We start from the raw sequence: 15,860 nt of genomic DNA on the forward strand, positions 1-15,860 counted from the left end.
TCGAAACCGGGTTTCGGCAGTTTGATATCCTCGGTAGTATAGTGGTGAGTATCCCCCCTGGTCACGCGGGAGACCGGGGTTCGATTTCTCGCCGGGGTGGAGACTTTTTTGTGTTTTTTTTTCAGACATTCCTATATAATTGCACTAAATTTCGAAGGCGTTGGAGATTTTTAAGAGAATCGTGAATCGGAAAAGGAAAAAAAAGGTGTCAGTTAAACCTGTTACAAATGTGCCGAAATAGCTCAGTTGGGAGAGCGTTAGACAGAAGATCTAAAGGTCCCTGGTTCGAAACCGGGTTTCGGCAGCTTGATGTCCTCGGTAGTATAGTGGTGAGTATCCCCGCCTGTCACGCGGGAGACCGGGGTTCGATTCCCCGCCGGGGAGGAGACTTTTTTGTGTTTTTTTTCCAGACATTCTAATATAATTGCACTAAATTTTGCAGGCGTTGGAGAATTTTAAGAGAATCGTGAATCGGAAATGAAAAAAAAAAGGTATCAGTTAAACCTGTTACAAATGTGCCGAAATAGCTCAGTTGGGAGAGCGTTAGACTGAAGATCTAAAGGTCCCTGGTTCGAAACCGGGTTTCGGAAGCTTGATATCCTCGGTAGTATAGTGGTGAGTGTCCCTCCCTGTCACGCGGGAGACCGGGGTTCGATTTCTCGCCGGGGAGGAGACTTTTTTGTGTTTTTTTCCAGACATTCTAATATAATTGCACTAAATTTTGCAGGCGTTGGAGAATTTTAAGAGAATCGTGAATCGGAAAAGGAAAAAAAAGGTATCAGTTAAACCTGTTACAAATGTGCCGAAATAGCTCAGTTGGGAGAGCGTTAGACAGAAGATCTAAAGGTCCCTGGTTCGAAACCGGGTTTCAGCAGCTTGATATCCTCGGTAGTATAGTGGTGAGTATCCCCGCCTGTCACGCGGGAGACCGGGGTTCGATTCCCCGCCGGGGAGGAGACTTTTTTGTGTTTTTTTCCAGACATTCTAATATAATTGCACTAAATTTTGCAGGCGCTGGAGAATTTTAAGAGAATCGTGAATCGGAAAAGGAAAAAAAAGGTATCAGTTAAACCTGTTACAAATGTGCCGAAATAGCTCAGTTGGGAGAGCGTTAGACTGAAGATCTAAAGGTCCCTGGTTCGAAACCGGGTTTCGGCAGCTTGATATCCTCGGTAGAATAGTGGTGAGTATCCCCGCCTGTCACGCGGGAGACCGGGGTTCGATTCCCCGCCGGGGAGGAGCCTTTTTTTGTTTTTTTCGAGACATTTTAATATAATTGCACTAAATTTTGCAGGCGTTGGAGAATTTTAAGAGAATCGTGAATCGGAAAAGGAAAAAAAAGGTATCAGTTAAACCTGTTATAAAAGTGCCGAAATAGCTCAGTTGGGAGAGCGTTAGACTGAAGATCTAAAGGTCCCTGGTTCGAAACCGGGTTTCGGCAGCTTGATATCCTCGGTAGTATAATGGTGAGTAGCCCCGCCTGTTACGCGGGAGACCGGGGTTCGATTCCCCGCCGGGGAGGAGACTTTTTTGTGTTTTTTTCCAGACATTCTAATATAATTGCACTAAATTTTGAAGGCGTTGGAGAATTTTATGAGAATTGTGAATCGGAAATGAAAAAAAATGTATCAGTTAAACCTGTTCCAAATGTGCTGAAATAGCTCAGTTGGGAGAGCGTTAGACAGAAGATCTAAAGGTCCCTGGTTCGAAACCGGGTTTCGGCAGCTTGATATTCTCGGTAGTATAGTGGTGAGTATCCCCGCCTGTCATGCGGGAGACCGGGGTTCGATTCCCCGCCGGGAAGGAGACTTTTTTGTGTTTTTTTCCAGACATTCTAATATAAGTGCACTAAATTTTGCAGGCGTTGGAGAATTTTAAGAGAATCGTGAATCGGAAAAGGAAAAAAAAGGTATCAGTTAAACCTGTTACAAATGTGCCGAAATAGCTCAGTTGAGAGAACGTTAGACTGAAGATCTAAAGGTCTCTGGTTCGAAACCGGGTTTCGGCAGCTTGATATCCTCGGTAGTATAGTGGTGAGTATCCCCGCCTGTCACAAGGGAGACCGGGGTTCGATTCCCCGCCGGGGAGGAGCCTTTTTTTGTTTTTTTCCAGACATTCTAATATAATTGCACTAAATTTTGCAGGCGTTGGAGAATTTTAAGAGAATCGTGAATCGAAAAAGGAAAAAAAAGGTATCAGTTAAACCTGTTACAAATGTGCCGAAATAGCTCAGTTGGGAGAGCGTTAGACTGAAGATCTAAAGGTCTCTGGTTCGAAACCGGGTTTCGGCAACTTGATATCCTCGGTAGTATAGTGCTGAGTATCCCCGCCTGTCACGCGGGAGACCGGGGTTCGATTCCCCGCCGGGGAGGAGCCTTTTTTTGTTTTTTTCCAGACATTCTAATATAATTGCACTAAATTTTGCAGGCGTTGGAGATTTTTAAGAGAATCGTGAATCGGAAAAGGAAAAAAAAGGTGTCAGTTAAACCTGTTACAAATGTGCCGAAATAGCTCAGTTGGGAGAGCGTTAGACAGAAGATCTAAAGGTCCCTGGTTCGAAACCGGGTTTCGGCAGCTTGATGTCCTCGGTAGTATAGTGGTGAGTGTCCCTCCCTGTCACGCGGGAGACCGGGGTTCGATTTCTCACCGGGGAGGAGACTTTTTTGTGTTTTTTTCCAGACATTCTAATATAATTGCACTAAATTTTGCAGGCGTTGGAGAATTTTAAGAGAATCGTGAATCGGAAAAGGAAAAAAAAGGTATCAGTTAAACCTGTTACAAATGTGCCGAAATAGCTCAGTTGGGAGAGCGTTAGACAGAAGATATAAAGATCACTGGTTCGAAACCGGGTTTCGGCAGCTTGATATCCTCGGTAGTATAGTGGTGAGTATCCCCGCCTGTCACGCGGGAGACCGGGGTTCGATTCCCCGCTGGGGAGGAGACTTTTTTGTGTTTTTTTCCAGACATTCTAATATAATTGCACTAAATTTTGCAGGCGTTGGAGAATTTTAAGAGAATCGTGAATCGGAAAAGGAAAAAAAAAGGAATCAGTTAAACCTGTTACAAATGTGCCGAAATAGCTCAGTTGGGAGAGCGTTAGACCGAAGATCTAAAGGTCCCTGGTTCGAAACCGGGTTTCGGCAGCTTGATATCCTCGGTAGTATAGTGGTGAGTATCCCCGCCTGTCACGCGGGAGACCGGGGTTCGATTCCCCGCCGGGGAGGAGCCTTTTTTTGTTTTTTTCCAGACATTTTAATATAATTGCACTAAATTTTGCAGGCGTTGGAGAATTTTAAGAGAATCGTGAATCGGAAAAGGGAAAAAAAAGGTATCAGTTAAACCTGTTACAAAAGTGCCGAAATAGCTCAGTTGGGAGAGCGTTAGACAGAAGATCTAAAGGTCCCTTGTTCGAAACCGGGTTTCGGCAGCTTGATATCCTCGGTAGTATAGTGGTGAGTATCCCCGCCTGTCACGCGGGCGACCGGGGTTCGATTCCCCGCCGGGGAGGAGACTTTTTTGTGTTTTTTTCCAGACATTCTAATATAAGTGCACTAAATTTTGAAGGTGTTGGAGAAATTTAAGAGAATTGTGAATCGGAAATGAAAAAAAATGTATCAGTTAAACCTGTTCCAAATGTGCCGAAAAAGCTCAGTTGGGAGAGCGTTAGACAGAAGATCTAAAGGTCCCCGGTTCGAAACCGGGTTTCGGCAGCTTGATATCCTCGGTAGTATAGCGGTGAGTATCCACGCCTGTCACGCGGGAGACCGGGGTTCGATTCCCCGCCGCGGAGGAGAATTTTTTGTGTTTTTTTCCAGACATTCTAATATAATTGCACTAAATTTTGCAGGCGTTGGAGATTTTTAAGAGAATCGTGAATCGGAAAAGGAAAAAAAAGGTATCAGTTAAACCTGTTACACATGTTCCGAAATAGCTCAGTTGGGAGAGTGTTAGACAGAAGATCTAAAGGTCCCTGGTTCGAAACCGGGTTTCGGCAGCTTGATGTCCTCGGTAGTATAGTGGTGTGTATCCCCGCCTGTCACGCGGGAGACCGGGGTTCGATTCCCCGCCGGGGAGGAGACTTTTTTGTGTTTTTTTCCAGACATTCTTATATAATTGCACTAAATTTTGCAGGCGTTGGAGAATTTTAAGAGAATCGCGAATCGGAAATGAAAAAAAAAGGTATCAGTTAAACCTGTTACAAATGTGCCGAAATAGCTCAGTTGGGAGAGCGTTAGACAGAAGATCTAAAGGTCCCTGGTTCGAAACCGGGTTTCGGCAGCTTGATATCCTCGGTAGTATAGTGGTGAGTATCCCCGCCTGTCACGCGGGCGACCGGGGTTCGATTCCCCGCCGGGGAGGAGACTTTTTTGTGTTTTTTTCCAGACATTCTAATATAATTGCACTAAATTTTGAAGGCGTTGGAGAATTTTAAGAGAATTGTGAATCGGAAAAGGAAAAAAAATGTATCAGTTAAACCTGTTCCAAATGTGCCGAAATAGCTCAGTTGGGAGAGCGTTAGACAGAAGATCTAAAGGTCCCTGGTTCGAAACCGGGTTTCGGCAGCTTGATATCCTCGGTAGTATAGTGGTGAGTATCCCCGCCTGTCACGCGGGAGACCGGGGTTCGATTCCCCGCCGGGGAGGAGACTTTTTTGTGTTTTTTTCCAGACATTCTAATATAATTGCACTAAATTTTGCAGGCGTTGGAGAATTTTAAGAGAATCGTGAATCGGAAAAGGAAAAAAAAGGTATCAGTTAAACCTGTTACACATGTTCCGAAATAGCTCAGTTGGGAGAGTGTTAGACAGAAGATCTAAAGGTCCCTGGTTCGAAACCGGGTTTCGGCAGCTTGATGTCCTCGGTAGTATAGTGGTGTGTATCCCCGCCTGTCACGCGGGAGACCGGGGTTCGATTCCCCGCCGGGGAGGAGACTTTTTTGTGTTTTTTTCCAGACATTCTTATATAATTGCACTAAATTTTGCAGGCGTTGGAGAATTTTAAGAGAATCGCGAATCGGAAATGAAAAAAAAAGGTATCAGTTAAACCTGTTACAAATGTGCCGAAATAGCTCAGTTGGGAGAGCGTTAGACAGAAGATCTAAAGGTCCCTGGTTCGAAACCGGGTTTCGGCAGCTTGATATCCTCGGTAGTATAGTGGTGAGTATCCCCGCCTGTCACGCGGGCGACCGGGGTTCGATTCCCCGCCGGGGAGGAGACTTTTTTGTGTTTTTTTCCAGACATTCTAATATAATTGCACTAAATTTTGAAGGCGTTGGAGAATTTTAAGAGAATTGTGAATCGGAAAAGGAAAAAAAATGTATCAGTTAAACCTGTTCCAAATGTGCCGAAATAGCTCAGTTGGGAGAGCGTTAGACAGAAGATCTAAAGGTCCCTGGTTCGAAACCGGGTTTCGGCAGCTTGATATCCTCGGTAGTATAGTGGTGAGTATCCCCGCCTGTCACGCGGGAGACCGGGGTTCGATTCCCCGCCGGGGAGGAGACTTTTTTGTGTTTTTTTCCAGACATTCTAATATAATTGCACTAAATTTTGCAGGCGTTGGAGAATTTTAAGAGAATCGTGAATCGGAAAAGGAAAAAAAGGTATCAGTTAAACCTGTTACAAATGTGCCGAAATAGCTCAGTTGGGAGAGCGTTAGACTGCAGATCTAAAGGTCCCTGGTTCGAAACCGGGTTTCGGCAGCTTGATATCCTCGGTAGTATAGTGGTGAGTATCCCCGCCTGTCACGCGGGAGACCGGGGTTCGATTCCCCGCCGGGTAGGAGACTTTTTTGTGTTTTTTTCCAGACATTCTAATATAATTGCACTAAATTTTGAAGGCGTTGGAGAATTTTAAGAGAATCGTAAATCGGAAATGAAAAAAAAATGTATCAGTTAAACCTGTTCCAAATGTGCCGAAATAGCTCAGTTGGGAGAGCTTTAGACTGAAGATCTAAAGGTCCCTGGTTCGAAACCGGGTTTCGGCAGCTTGATATCCTCGGTAGTATAGTGGTGAGTATCCCCGCCTGTCACGCGGGAGACCGGGGTTCGATTCCCCGCCGGGGAGGAGACTTTTTTGTGTTTTTTTCCAGACATTCTAATATAATTGCACTAAATTTTGCAGGCGTTGCAGAATTTTAAGAGAATCGTGAATCGGAAAAGGAAAAAAAAGGTATCAGTTAAACCTGTTACAAATGTGCCGAAATAGCTCAGTTGGGAGAGCGTTAGACTGAAGATCTAAAGGTCCCTGGTTCGAAACCGGGTTTCGGCAGCTTGATATCCTCGGTAGTGTAGTGGTGAGTATCCACGCCTCTCACGCGGGAGACCGGGGTTCGATTCCCCGCCGGGGAGGAGACTTGTTTGTGTTTTTTTCCAGACATTCTAATATAATTGCACTAAATTTTGAAGGCGTTGGAGAATTTTAAGAGAATCGTGAATCGGAAATGAAAAAAAAAAGGTATCAGTTAAACCTGTTCCAAATGTGCCGAAATAGCTCAGTTGGGAGAGCGTTAGACTGAAGATCTAAAGGTCCCTGGTTCGAAACCGGGTTTCGGCAGCTTCATATGCTCGGTAGTATAGTCAAGGAAGTTAGAGGGATGAAAATCGATCACTTCCTGACCGATTTTTTTGTTCGGCATAGAAAGTAATCTAGGAAACGGAACCTTTAATACGTACAGAAGCCAACTTTTAGGAACAGCTGACATGCTTTCGTCGCCAATGTTGAACTGGAGTTTCTTGGAATTGGCGGAGGTTGCCATTGCCTTCGGCTCCTAATTCCAAGAAACGGAGGAGAATGAATTTGTTAGGGGGTATAAAAGACGATGGGAAATCCATTTAACTTTGGCCCCCTGCGGTATTGGGAGTTTCGAAAGCCTTTTGTATCCAAAGCTTTGAACAAATCGCAAAATGGTTCCAGATGCAATCTTTCTTTTCCCCATTAGTAGGTACTTAGCTACTGTTAAAAAATTCCAATTGATGCGTATCCACTTAGTTTAAATTCGTTGCCTTTTTAAAATCCCTTACTGATCACCCCTTTCTGAGTTTAATTAAACAAATATTAAGGGATTATAACACTCTTTATCAGGGCCGGATTACTAAATAGGCAATGTAGGCAGTTGCCTAGGGGGCCCCGAGGTTCTCAGGGGCCAATGAGAAATCCTAAAGTTGAAAATATGTAAGAAAAAAGTTCTTTTCGACCAAAAAAAAGGAATAAAGGAAAAAGTTTTTTAAAAAAATGGGGCTCCCTTCTTTTTTTTTTCTCTCTATCTCATCTTTTACTGCTGTCAAACAGGAAATTTTTTATGCATGTGGGATCCGGGGCACACACAACAGCTATGGGGCCCCTCACCAAAAGGTTTTGTTATTCATTTTTCAAAAATCATGGAGACCATGGCCTTTTGTTTTAGCTGATAAAAGGCTGAGAGTGGTAGATTTTCCATACCTCAATCGTCGCATATGGGAGGTCCCCTACAACATAAGGGCCCCAAGAAGGAATTAAAATAGAACATGCAAAAAGTATTTACGTTATACAAGTTAGGCCAAAAAAAATGGGTAGATCCGTCATTGTGGCCCGACGGCATCCAGTTCATTAAGTATTGGCTAACGATTAACTACATAATTCAATGTCGTAACTATGTAACGCAAGACACCGCACCACGGGGGGGGGGGGAGCGGAGTCAAGAGGAGCCCGAAAATTGTTGAGCTTTGTTTTCATTTAATTTTGTAAAAAAATTCCAAAAATCAAACTTAGTATTAAATATTTTTTGCTGGGGCCCCTGAAACCCAAGAACTTATTGACCCAGGGCCCCGATTATGATATTGGGGCCACTGGTCAAACACTTTTTCGGTCCCCTCTTGCAGTCAAACAATATTTTTTTTCTTCATTTGCTAGAATAGTTTTAGCCAATTGAAGCCCCCAAATAACAGGGGCTTTGCTACGGCCTAGTAGGTCAGTTCAGTAAACAAGCCCTAAGTAGAGCGGAGAGGGCCCATAGTCCAACTTCCATGTGCGAAAACCATACTTTGGCTTGGCGATTTCCTAGGCCATCTGCCATGGAGAGAAGTGAAAATCCCTGAAAGAAAAGGAAAAAGTCCTGGCCGTATCGGAGCTCGGAAAAAGGCAGCTGAGAGAAGTTTTTCGGTGGATCTGGATTGGAGAAGGGGAAGGGGATCGGAGTTGGAAGGGCCCCGAAAATGTTTGATCTTTGTTTTCAATTTTATAACATTTTTCCGTAAATCAAACTTAGTTTCAAATGCTTATATTGGTTCTAGGGACCCCTAGAGCCCCAAAACCTTGACCAAGGGCCCCCAGTTAAAATATCGGGGGCCCTAAGCCTAACAATTTTCGGGGCCCTCTTGTAGCTAAACATTAGTTTTTTTTCATTTGCTAAAACAGTTTTAGCCATTTGGGGTTTTCAAGTAGCAGAGGCCGCGGTCTAATCTTCCTATTCAGTAAACAGACCCTGAGGGAGAGAAGGGGGGCCCACTGCCATACTTCCGTACGTGAAAACCAAACCTTGACTCATCGCAAAAAGTATCATATTGCCCACCCTAGATCACCTGACACGGGGAGAAGAGAAAATCCCTGAAAGAAAAGGAAAATCCTGAAAAGGGGTAAGATCTGGGATGGGGACAAAGATATCAGCAGTATGCCCCAGCTTCCTACTCGTTACACTTTATTAAGAGAAATCTCACAAATAGCAGAGATTTATGCTCGCGGAAATTTGTCAAGGACCCGATTAACGAGTGATAGGGGCCCAAACTTAGCAAATTTCATCAATTTATTGTAAGTTTCAAAATTTCATGCATGGGGGGGGGGGAGAAGTTGTCAGTAACGCAATTTTTCTTGCATCTCTGATAGTCATAATAAAATATAACCAATTCTAACGTATAAGTTTTTGTTTTAAAATCTTAAACTACTTCGGGGCATTTTTTTTTCTAAAGATTAGATGCTTGAATAAGATACTGCTAAACCTCTATTGTTCATCAAAAACGTAGTTGAAGATTTATGCACCTGTGACCAAGTAAACTTACTGAATTATACATAAAATATGATGTACATAGAAATTTTCAGCTACATCTACAATTGATTTGCCACAAAACAATTAATAGCCGCGAAAGACTATTAATTGCTTAATTTTTTATTTACCAGCGTATTAGAAATTTTCTTAATTCTGATACAGTGAAAATCTCGCCGAACGCAGAACCCTTAAGCACGAACACCCCTTATTCTGACGCAGACGCAGCTTTTCTTGTAAAAAGCTCTAAAATATTTTAGCAAACCTCTCTGGTTTCTCTTTGAAAAAAAAAGAAAGAAAAGAAAAAGACAAGGGAATCAGAAAATCCTTTGCTTCCACCACATTTAGCCGCAGGTTGTTCAACACAAAGGAAAGAAACCATAGTTAACTTTTCAGCTCCTGGGAACCCGATTTCTGATTCCAAGAAATGCATCTGTTAGCAGGACTGCAGCATTATAAGGTCCTGGCTGTTATTCGTGGGCATTTCTTGGAATGGCTAGTAATAAGTGAACAAGTCACTTTGCCGAAATTTTTCATCTCCCCAGAGTAAATAAACTGCCTTCCAATCCTGTCGCCTTTGCAACTATGGCCCTGCTTTCAGTGGCGGATACACCCGGCGGGCAACCGGGCATTTGCCCGGTGGGCCGGTCATGTTTCGGGCCGACCTGCCCTGTCTACAAACAATAAAATTTAAATACCGCTACGTAAATTCTCTAGCTTCAATCCCTCTTTACGCATGAGCTCAAGCCCGCGGATGGAGAGTGCAAGGCCGTCGCTAAGGGGGCCGTGGGGGTGTTACACCAGCCCAGTTTTTCAGAAAAGGGGCCGCCAATTTCATTTTAGTAATGCAATAAAAAACAGAAAAACAAGGGTAGTATTTAAAAGTTAAAATACTTTTGTCCATTTTTCAGTTTTATGTATGAATGGCAATTCACAATTGTTATGAATTGTTGATCATAATAACAATTGCAATGAAAGTGACGAAAAGTATTTTTTCAATAAAGATTTAACAGGAAATGCAATCTTAAAACACAATTTGGAGCATCCAAAATTCTGTATTATGAAGATTATTTAAGTAAAGACCTCCTAAATGTGCATTTCTAACTTTTTTTTTTTTGCGAAAAATAAAATATTCAATTTTTCTCCCTCAATATCCATCGAAGGGATCAAACAAATGGTTGAAGACCCATCAATTTAAAAATGATTATATAAAAAACTATGATTCTTAGGGACAGCTGACACACCGACCTTTTCTACCATTTACCTCTCCTATTTTTTTTAAAAATATCATCCTGCAAATCAGAGTTATGTATATAGAAAAATACACAGGCCCCAGAAATATGGTTTAAATAAGAGAAAAATTAAAATTTAGCGAGAAAGATTGAAAATATTAAAATTAATAGTCACACCAGTATAGTTATAAGTGTTTGAAAGTAAAAATCATGTATGAATCGAAAATTGAATTAAAACTTTATCAAGAAGGGAAGAAGGAATGATTTTTAAAATAAAATAAGAGTGAAAAAAAAAAGACCAAAGATCATTAAGGTTATTTAAGGTCACCAAAGCACGAGATCAGTTCAAGAAAAGTTTTTTTTTTACTCCGGGCCCCATATAGCTTGCATTTCAAGCAAATAAAAATACTTTTCTCCGCACGCACCCCACCTCTTAGCCGTAGGCCTTAGGTTCCACCGCCCGGGGGGTCCGCGTAGCGGGCCCCCCGCACGGCTGAGTGCGGCGGTCGATGCAAATAAAAATACTAGGCTGAAAATTGAAAATTTTATTATGGAAAATCTAAATGTAAATGGTTTTGAAGGAGAACACTGTTGAAGGGTGTTTCATATTTTTTATCAATAAAATAAATAAAAGAAGATTGTGGGACGTAGCCAAAAGGGGGGAAGAGAGGGATCCAAAAGCTTATATCTTCCTTTTTAGTCACCAAAACTTCTTAGCTTTTTAAAGAATTTCTGGGAAAAACTCATGAACCCCATTCCTAAGTTTAACATCATTAAAGACAGGCTACAACAGCGTATTTGGGATTTCAGCTTCGAAAAACTTCGAGGAGAGTATTTCCGCCGCAATCGACCTAGAAACGTCCCCACCCCATCATTAAAGAGCGTCATAAATCAGTGTCGAAAAAATTTCGGAGGTCCCTTAAGCATGTCCTTCTCATAATATCATCGAAGATAGTCTAAAATTACCTTTTTCCGGCTTCAATCTCAAAAAAAAGAAAGAAAAGAAAAGAGGAAAACCCCCAAACTCCCATTTTTTCCATAACATCATGACAGAAGATTTTTTGACCTATTCCCAAAAATTAAATTAAAACCTCACATTTAAATCTAAACACCACACCAAACAATTTTTGTAACTGGCCATTGTCCTTTCCCTATCGATCTACTTCGTTTCTCACTTTCAGATTCTGTATCATATAAAAGTCCATGTCATGGTGTCATGGACTCACAGGTACACCAGACCTTTATATCTTCCACTGTCCACTAACCTCATCTCTTTCCGCATTAAATATTACCTCTCTAATTTCTCTTTCTGAAGTTCCGATGGTTTATCGGGTGAAAGCCCTCAATCCTCTCTTCTTAGTAACACTAAGAAATATCGTTTATAACTCCGTTTTCGAATATAAAGCATCGAAAAATTTCAAAGAAAGTCCCCCGCTCCCTCCCCCTTCGTCATGATAAGTAAAGCAAGTCAGAAATCTGGTTTCAAATGCTTCAATTTCGAAAAAATTCCAAGGAGAGCCTCGCCATAATTCCTCCTCCTAAAATCATCGAAGGTCGGTAAAAGTTTCGGTTTTGGAACTTAACTTTTGAATAACTGTCTATGTCCTAGTTTTTATTTAAAAAAAATATAAAAAGCTTACAATTACCTTTCTAAGATTTCAATTTCAAAAAAAAAAAAAAATGTTGGAAGAGGACCACCCTCGAGCCTCTGCTATCCCTAACATCACCAGAGATCATCTAAAATTGCGTTTTTAGGAATACAATTTGAAAAAAAATTTCGGGAGACCCCAGGACCTTGTATTTTTGGCTCAATGTTAAACTCACAATTAGGTTTCTAAAGCTAATATTTAATAACGACCATATCCAAGAAAATCAATCTACTCCCTATTTCTCTCTGTATTGATACATGTGTTTGAAAAAATTAAGGGATCGCACACAGATTACGGAAATAATCAATACAGCACCGCACTTAGAAATACTTAAAAATGCTTAACAGACACTTAAAAATACTTAAATAGATTATTACAATCACTTTTTTTTGTTTTTTACAAACAAAGGTTTAGCTTATCTTGTATCAGTTGTGCACCATTAAAACACAGAACCATCTGTTAAATTTTGTTTTAAAGAAAGTTTAATTTTTTTGAATAGTTTCCTCATATTTAAGTGATATTGTTTCCCAATCATTTTTGTAAAAATTAGTATCTATAGAAGCTATGGGGCCGCGATATCCCTTTATGCCAGGGCCGATTTCTATAATCAATCCGCCACTGCCTGCTTTTACAATAGAGGTTGAACAGGCGACTCAGGTGGTTGTAGTCTAAAAAAGCATGGGCGGTTCATCAAAGAGCTTGAACACATGTAGTATTTGCGGAAGGGCGAGTTGTGTCCCTTTAGGTTAGGCACTTGCCGAAATTCGAAACGGTTTTTTTTTTGGAAGAACATTTTATGAGAAAATGTTTTCTGGTCCACTTATTATTTACACCCTTTTTCTATAGGAGCTTAAGGTTAGACGCCTGCAAGCCATTTCTTTTATTTTTATCATTTTCGCACCACTTTTTCCCAGAATGAAAGGTGGTGTTTTTAAGAAGAAAGGTTTTTCACTCTAACGAATTCCTGGTCCTCTTCAGTTTTTATATATGCAGGGTAACCAAACTTTAAAGTGGAGTTCTTGTATAAAGCTAGTTTTTGAGTTGATATTTTGTACCAGTATTGAAGTGTTTATTTTTTTTGATTTAAAAATGAAGCATCAAAGCACAACGATATTGAAATACTTTTCTAAGAAGCAAAAAGTTTCCTATGAGAAAGGTCAGAAAACAATTATGTACTGATTTAAAAAAAAAAATTATAAAAACAAGCAAGAATTCGTTTTATATATTATTCATTTCTGCTGTAGGCACATTATTTGTAACAAGATATTAATTTTTTACCGACATTAACTTAATTAGCTATTAGACGTGGGTCGAAATAGTTTTGGGGAGGATCATGAAAAGGGCAAATGTGTAACTACTCCCCATATAATGTTTTGTTAAACAGTTTTTGTGAGGTTCCTTTAAAATGTTTTAAAATAAGCCTTGAAGCCGATTAATCTACTTTAAAGTACATAATTCTTATGTTCTAATTTACTTTAAATGTGGTGGTAAAATATATTATTTAGCATTTTAAGCCACTTAAATCTTAAATAATTTCACCAAAACGGTATAATAATGCTCTGTATTACTTTGAAAGATCGTAATTAAAACAAGAGGGTGTTAAAACAGAAAAATCAAATTTTTCCATCAAAGAAGTATTAATGAAGGAATTGTGACATTTTGTGCCTTTGAATTCGAAATTTGTGAGCTTTATGTATTTTTTTGCACTGATCTCTGACAGAAATATTGACCTCATAACAAAATCTAAGGGACTTTATTGAAATATATGTTTTATGTGTGTGTTTTTCATTTTTTAGTTTTTACTTATGTTCTGAAGAAGTAACTTAAAATTTTATAATGTAGTTAAGTTATTTTCATCTCTTCGGGAGGGAAACGGTCCCCCCCCCCTCAAATCCGCTACAATTAACAATAATGGTATAAATGCTTCAGAAATATTTTACTGAGTAATACTGTATACATCTTTTTTCTAACTCTAAAATGAAAAGTAAACGTAAACACATTTTATTTACTGTATTAATTGTTAATAAACATTATTGGTAATACTTAAAATTGTAGTCAGAACCTAAAACTATAAACTTTAAAATGAGGGGTAAGTTATGAAATTTGATAAAGGAATAAGGAAGATTTTGCGTGGTGACAGAAATACAGGCTAGAGAAATAATATATGAGATTATGTATAAATACATGTGTGAGGGGGCCCCAACACTTCTAACGCCTATGGGCCTTGAACTTGAAATCCTTAATCCGGCCCTGCTCTTTATGTGTATGTCAGTGATTTTGTTTTTAAACACAATTGATATGCGGTACCCTCCATCAGATACATTACTCCACGATAACGTCAACCTGTGTTTTAATAGCTGTCTCAGACAATATACATTTTCAATTACGCATTTATATTTTAGCTGGACTGGAAAACTAAAAGAAAAAAAGAAATGTGCTACTGATTGTGAAGTCGAGATAAATTTAATATAAAAATAAAAAAACTAATGACACGGATAGTAATCAATGAAATGTTCGCTCAATATACGATTTAGTACTATATAAAAAATTTATTTGTGCTTATTAGCGAATTTAATCAGTTGTAAACTTTTTCGTAAAATCTTTTTAACGATTTCCGGTGTGTGTTACGGGAATTGTATATCCTTAACACTTTTAATTAATCTTTAACTTTTTTATTGTTTGAGGGAAGTCATAAGTGAAGACTAAAAAGGCTACACTAAAAGTTAAGATGGGAAGAAAATAGTCGCGTTTGGGACATAATTGCAAGTTTGTACGTATATACTTTTATTCCCTTTTTACAGATATTATATCAGTAAAAAAGGAATAAAAGTATTCTAATAGTCAATATTACTTAAACCATTAATTATTTCCAAATTATTTTAAATTCAATTTATAAATTGAAAAAGAAAAAAATATTTCTAAAACGAAATTCGTCAAAATGGAAAATTCAATCCTTAAAATTTGATTGTTAAGTTTTATACTGCAACTGTATGTGGAAACAATGAAATACAATGGCTTCTGGTTCGTACACTTGCGGTTTTGAATGAAATAAGTCTCTGTCCATTTGCTTAAATTAATATTTCGGAGTAGGTATTTAATTTGTAAGACTTCTGATATATTTTAAACTAAATTACATGAAAAAATTTAATTGCATGATAAAACTTGATTTTTTAGAAATAAATAATCAAAAAGGACCAGAAACTTTATCCCACAAAAGTCTCCTTACGCTTAAAAAAAATATCTATATATTAGTAAATAATCTAACTCTTTATTTAGTTAATATTTAGTAGATTATCATTCAACAACCACAACAGCTTTTAAACGTCCGGGAAATGAATGCTTTTTCTGCCTTTTTTTGGCAATTTCTGAGTCGAGATCCTTTGTTTCAAGTTCGCTTTTCGTTTCAATGCCATATTTTCGTAATCTAGCCTCCAGATACTTCTAAATATGTTACATTAAGTTTAAATCTGGTGGTGGAGGATGTATTTTTCCAGATTAAAAACAATATTTGACGCACCAGAAGCAAGCGTTATAAACCGTGTGCTTCTTATCGGTATCTTAATAAAAACAAAGTTGTTTCCGACAACCAAATTTTGCACTAGTTTCAAATAGTCTTTTAAAATATTTAAATTACTAGTATGATTAATTATTTCATCAATAAACTCCACAACCAAGTCCTGTTGCTAGCATGCACCCTCACACGAGAGCACCTTCCCCATTTCTTAAGATTAAATTCCTCATTTTTTCTTCTTAGAATTATAAATACTACTAGTGTTCGCCCAGTGGTCGAAATTCGACCATATTCATAAATGAATATTTGTAAAAATTTGTAAGAGTTTAACTATTTCCAACTTTTTTATTTTCCCGTTACTTATGTGACATGCTTAAACACATGGGTTTTAACCATTTTTTAAATAATTTGAAAAAAAAATCATATTTTTTGACAATGAGGTCGTTTTGAAAATTTT

General features: G+C 39.1%; 39 non-coding genes across 39 annotated transcripts; all 39 read left to right on the plus strand.

Annotated features, from left to right (window-relative positions):
• The first annotated feature begins 231 nt into the window (after positions 1–231).
• On the plus strand, positions 232–304 carry Trnaf-gaa (transfer RNA phenylalanine (anticodon GAA)). Its single transcript has one exon. It is a non-coding gene; the product is annotated as a tRNA-Phe (tRNA).
• Positions 305–312: 8 nt separating this feature from the next.
• Positions 313–384, plus strand: Trnad-guc (transfer RNA aspartic acid (anticodon GUC)). Its single transcript has one exon. It is a non-coding gene; the product is annotated as a tRNA-Asp (tRNA).
• Positions 385–517: 133 nt separating this feature from the next.
• On the plus strand, positions 518–590 carry Trnaf-gaa (transfer RNA phenylalanine (anticodon GAA)). Its single transcript has one exon. It is a non-coding gene; the product is annotated as a tRNA-Phe (tRNA).
• A 211-nt stretch (positions 591–801) lies between these two features.
• On the plus strand, positions 802–874 carry Trnaf-gaa (transfer RNA phenylalanine (anticodon GAA)). The gene has a single exon. It is a non-coding gene; the product is annotated as a tRNA-Phe (tRNA).
• An 8-nt stretch (positions 875–882) lies between these two features.
• Trnad-guc (transfer RNA aspartic acid (anticodon GUC)) lies at positions 883–954 on the plus strand. The gene has a single exon. It is a non-coding gene; the product is annotated as a tRNA-Asp (tRNA).
• A 131-nt stretch (positions 955–1,085) lies between these two features.
• Trnaf-gaa (transfer RNA phenylalanine (anticodon GAA)) lies at positions 1,086–1,158 on the plus strand. Its single transcript has one exon. It is a non-coding gene; the product is annotated as a tRNA-Phe (tRNA).
• Positions 1,159–1,166: 8 nt separating this feature from the next.
• Positions 1,167–1,238, plus strand: Trnad-guc (transfer RNA aspartic acid (anticodon GUC)). The gene has a single exon. It is a non-coding gene; the product is annotated as a tRNA-Asp (tRNA).
• A 130-nt stretch (positions 1,239–1,368) lies between these two features.
• Trnaf-gaa (transfer RNA phenylalanine (anticodon GAA)) lies at positions 1,369–1,441 on the plus strand. Its single transcript has one exon. It is a non-coding gene; the product is annotated as a tRNA-Phe (tRNA).
• A 210-nt stretch (positions 1,442–1,651) lies between these two features.
• Positions 1,652–1,724, plus strand: Trnaf-gaa (transfer RNA phenylalanine (anticodon GAA)). Its single transcript has one exon. It is a non-coding gene; the product is annotated as a tRNA-Phe (tRNA).
• An 8-nt stretch (positions 1,725–1,732) lies between these two features.
• Positions 1,733–1,804, plus strand: Trnad-guc (transfer RNA aspartic acid (anticodon GUC)). Its single transcript has one exon. It is a non-coding gene; the product is annotated as a tRNA-Asp (tRNA).
• Positions 1,805–1,935: 131 nt separating this feature from the next.
• Trnaf-gaa (transfer RNA phenylalanine (anticodon GAA)) lies at positions 1,936–2,008 on the plus strand. The gene has a single exon. It is a non-coding gene; the product is annotated as a tRNA-Phe (tRNA).
• Positions 2,009–2,218: 210 nt separating this feature from the next.
• On the plus strand, positions 2,219–2,291 carry Trnaf-gaa (transfer RNA phenylalanine (anticodon GAA)). The gene has a single exon. It is a non-coding gene; the product is annotated as a tRNA-Phe (tRNA).
• An 8-nt stretch (positions 2,292–2,299) lies between these two features.
• On the plus strand, positions 2,300–2,371 carry Trnad-guc (transfer RNA aspartic acid (anticodon GUC)). The gene has a single exon. It is a non-coding gene; the product is annotated as a tRNA-Asp (tRNA).
• Positions 2,372–2,501: 130 nt separating this feature from the next.
• Positions 2,502–2,574, plus strand: Trnaf-gaa (transfer RNA phenylalanine (anticodon GAA)). The gene has a single exon. It is a non-coding gene; the product is annotated as a tRNA-Phe (tRNA).
• A 211-nt stretch (positions 2,575–2,785) lies between these two features.
• Trnaf-gaa (transfer RNA phenylalanine (anticodon GAA)) lies at positions 2,786–2,858 on the plus strand. Its single transcript has one exon. It is a non-coding gene; the product is annotated as a tRNA-Phe (tRNA).
• An 8-nt stretch (positions 2,859–2,866) lies between these two features.
• On the plus strand, positions 2,867–2,938 carry Trnad-guc (transfer RNA aspartic acid (anticodon GUC)). The gene has a single exon. It is a non-coding gene; the product is annotated as a tRNA-Asp (tRNA).
• A 132-nt stretch (positions 2,939–3,070) lies between these two features.
• Trnaf-gaa (transfer RNA phenylalanine (anticodon GAA)) lies at positions 3,071–3,143 on the plus strand. The gene has a single exon. It is a non-coding gene; the product is annotated as a tRNA-Phe (tRNA).
• Positions 3,144–3,151: 8 nt separating this feature from the next.
• Positions 3,152–3,223, plus strand: Trnad-guc (transfer RNA aspartic acid (anticodon GUC)). The gene has a single exon. It is a non-coding gene; the product is annotated as a tRNA-Asp (tRNA).
• A 131-nt stretch (positions 3,224–3,354) lies between these two features.
• Positions 3,355–3,427, plus strand: Trnaf-gaa (transfer RNA phenylalanine (anticodon GAA)). The gene has a single exon. It is a non-coding gene; the product is annotated as a tRNA-Phe (tRNA).
• An 8-nt stretch (positions 3,428–3,435) lies between these two features.
• Trnad-guc (transfer RNA aspartic acid (anticodon GUC)) lies at positions 3,436–3,507 on the plus strand. Its single transcript has one exon. It is a non-coding gene; the product is annotated as a tRNA-Asp (tRNA).
• A 130-nt stretch (positions 3,508–3,637) lies between these two features.
• Trnaf-gaa (transfer RNA phenylalanine (anticodon GAA)) lies at positions 3,638–3,710 on the plus strand. The gene has a single exon. It is a non-coding gene; the product is annotated as a tRNA-Phe (tRNA).
• Positions 3,711–3,921: 211 nt separating this feature from the next.
• On the plus strand, positions 3,922–3,994 carry Trnaf-gaa (transfer RNA phenylalanine (anticodon GAA)). Its single transcript has one exon. It is a non-coding gene; the product is annotated as a tRNA-Phe (tRNA).
• Positions 3,995–4,002: 8 nt separating this feature from the next.
• On the plus strand, positions 4,003–4,074 carry Trnad-guc (transfer RNA aspartic acid (anticodon GUC)). Its single transcript has one exon. It is a non-coding gene; the product is annotated as a tRNA-Asp (tRNA).
• Positions 4,075–4,205: 131 nt separating this feature from the next.
• On the plus strand, positions 4,206–4,278 carry Trnaf-gaa (transfer RNA phenylalanine (anticodon GAA)). Its single transcript has one exon. It is a non-coding gene; the product is annotated as a tRNA-Phe (tRNA).
• Positions 4,279–4,286: 8 nt separating this feature from the next.
• On the plus strand, positions 4,287–4,358 carry Trnad-guc (transfer RNA aspartic acid (anticodon GUC)). The gene has a single exon. It is a non-coding gene; the product is annotated as a tRNA-Asp (tRNA).
• Positions 4,359–4,489: 131 nt separating this feature from the next.
• Trnaf-gaa (transfer RNA phenylalanine (anticodon GAA)) lies at positions 4,490–4,562 on the plus strand. Its single transcript has one exon. It is a non-coding gene; the product is annotated as a tRNA-Phe (tRNA).
• An 8-nt stretch (positions 4,563–4,570) lies between these two features.
• Positions 4,571–4,642, plus strand: Trnad-guc (transfer RNA aspartic acid (anticodon GUC)). Its single transcript has one exon. It is a non-coding gene; the product is annotated as a tRNA-Asp (tRNA).
• Positions 4,643–4,773: 131 nt separating this feature from the next.
• Trnaf-gaa (transfer RNA phenylalanine (anticodon GAA)) lies at positions 4,774–4,846 on the plus strand. Its single transcript has one exon. It is a non-coding gene; the product is annotated as a tRNA-Phe (tRNA).
• Positions 4,847–4,854: 8 nt separating this feature from the next.
• Trnad-guc (transfer RNA aspartic acid (anticodon GUC)) lies at positions 4,855–4,926 on the plus strand. The gene has a single exon. It is a non-coding gene; the product is annotated as a tRNA-Asp (tRNA).
• Positions 4,927–5,057: 131 nt separating this feature from the next.
• On the plus strand, positions 5,058–5,130 carry Trnaf-gaa (transfer RNA phenylalanine (anticodon GAA)). Its single transcript has one exon. It is a non-coding gene; the product is annotated as a tRNA-Phe (tRNA).
• Positions 5,131–5,138: 8 nt separating this feature from the next.
• Positions 5,139–5,210, plus strand: Trnad-guc (transfer RNA aspartic acid (anticodon GUC)). The gene has a single exon. It is a non-coding gene; the product is annotated as a tRNA-Asp (tRNA).
• Positions 5,211–5,341: 131 nt separating this feature from the next.
• On the plus strand, positions 5,342–5,414 carry Trnaf-gaa (transfer RNA phenylalanine (anticodon GAA)). Its single transcript has one exon. It is a non-coding gene; the product is annotated as a tRNA-Phe (tRNA).
• An 8-nt stretch (positions 5,415–5,422) lies between these two features.
• On the plus strand, positions 5,423–5,494 carry Trnad-guc (transfer RNA aspartic acid (anticodon GUC)). Its single transcript has one exon. It is a non-coding gene; the product is annotated as a tRNA-Asp (tRNA).
• Positions 5,495–5,624: 130 nt separating this feature from the next.
• Trnac-gca (transfer RNA cysteine (anticodon GCA)) lies at positions 5,625–5,697 on the plus strand. The gene has a single exon. It is a non-coding gene; the product is annotated as a tRNA-Cys (tRNA).
• Positions 5,698–5,705: 8 nt separating this feature from the next.
• Positions 5,706–5,780, plus strand: Trnad-guc (transfer RNA aspartic acid (anticodon GUC)). Its single transcript has one exon. It is a non-coding gene; the product is annotated as a tRNA-Asp (tRNA).
• A 128-nt stretch (positions 5,781–5,908) lies between these two features.
• Positions 5,909–5,981, plus strand: Trnaf-gaa (transfer RNA phenylalanine (anticodon GAA)). The gene has a single exon. It is a non-coding gene; the product is annotated as a tRNA-Phe (tRNA).
• Positions 5,982–5,989: 8 nt separating this feature from the next.
• On the plus strand, positions 5,990–6,061 carry Trnad-guc (transfer RNA aspartic acid (anticodon GUC)). Its single transcript has one exon. It is a non-coding gene; the product is annotated as a tRNA-Asp (tRNA).
• A 131-nt stretch (positions 6,062–6,192) lies between these two features.
• On the plus strand, positions 6,193–6,265 carry Trnaf-gaa (transfer RNA phenylalanine (anticodon GAA)). Its single transcript has one exon. It is a non-coding gene; the product is annotated as a tRNA-Phe (tRNA).
• Positions 6,266–6,477: 212 nt separating this feature from the next.
• Positions 6,478–6,550, plus strand: Trnaf-gaa (transfer RNA phenylalanine (anticodon GAA)). Its single transcript has one exon. It is a non-coding gene; the product is annotated as a tRNA-Phe (tRNA).
• Positions 6,551–15,860: the final 9,310 nt, after the last annotated feature.

The sequence above is a fragment of the Uloborus diversus genome, chromosome 10, assembly GCF_026930045.1.
Source record: "Uloborus diversus isolate 005 chromosome 10, Udiv.v.3.1, whole genome shotgun sequence".
Taxonomy (NCBI): Eukaryota; Metazoa; Arthropoda; class Arachnida; order Araneae; family Uloboridae; genus Uloborus; species Uloborus diversus.